Source organism: Gastrolobium bilobum, unplaced genomic scaffold (genome assembly GCF_033153095.1).
Source record: "Gastrolobium bilobum isolate Gb01-03AN ecotype WA unplaced genomic scaffold, APGP_CSIRO_Gbil_v1 utg8697, whole genome shotgun sequence".
Classification (NCBI taxonomy): domain Eukaryota; kingdom Viridiplantae; phylum Streptophyta; class Magnoliopsida; order Fabales; family Fabaceae; genus Gastrolobium; species Gastrolobium bilobum.
In genome coordinates this window covers 1-1,169 of record NW_026899059.1, presented here as the reverse complement: position 1 = coordinate 1,169, position 1,169 = coordinate 1, and positions in this window count along the sequence as shown.

The following is a 1,169-nucleotide window of genomic DNA, read 5'->3' as shown; positions in this document are numbered from 1 at the left end:
GAGACACTTAGAGACAAATTCGGCAATATCTTTCTTCATACCAGGCCACCAGAAATTCATCTTTAGGTCCTGATACATCTTTGTAGCTCCCGTATGAACTGTGAAATGACCCTTATGAGCCTCTGTCATTACTTCCTCCGCCAACTGCCTAGGTACAACAACACGACCCTGATATAATAGTATACCCTCATCATTGCAGGATACACCACTCTGACCTTTCAGTCGTTTAGCACTTTCATTTTGCAGTTGAGCTTCTCTAATTCTGGTCATCATTTCATTCTCAATGGTTGTGATTTCACAGCCACAAATTTTACATGGAAAGATTTTAGATAATTGAATATCTCTGAACCTCTCAATCACATCATAATCTCTGATCATCATGCTTGATATACTCACGGATTTTCGGCTCAGTGCATCAGCTACAACATTAGCCTTGCCAGGATGATATTTCAATTCAAAATCATAGTCTTTTAGGAACTCGGTCCACCGTCGTTGTCTCATATTCAACTCCTTTTGATCAAACAAGTATTTCAAACTCTTGTGATCGCTGAATACTGCAAATTGCATTCCATACAAGAAATGCCTCCACTGTTTCAATCCAAACACAATTGCAGCAAGCTCAAGGTCATGGGTCGGATAATTTTCTTCGTGCGGTTTCAATTGCCTCGATGCATAAGCTACCACCCGCCTATCTTGCATCAGCACACATCCCAATCCCTTTTTGGAAGCATCGCTGTATAGCTCAAATTCACCTTCCGGATCAGGAAGTACTAACACCGGAGCGGTCGTCAATTTCTCCTTAAGGCTCTGGAAGCATTCTTCACATTCTTGTGTCCAAACAAATGGAGTATCCTTCCGGGTCAAACGGGTCAATGGCAACACCATGGCTGAAAATTCCTTAATGAATCTCCGGTAATAACCCGTCAAACCAAGAAAACTCCTTATTTCCGTTACAGTCTTGGGTCTCTCCCAATCAACAACTGCCTCTATCTTGCTAGGATCAACCGCCACTCCATCAGCAGAGATAACGTGACCCAGAAATTGCACTTGAGAAAGCCAAAATTCACATTTAGAAGGCTTTGCATATAACTGTTTCTCTCTGAGAATTTGCAACGCAGTTCTCAAGTGACCTTCATGCTCTTCCTTACTCTTGGAATATATCAGGATAT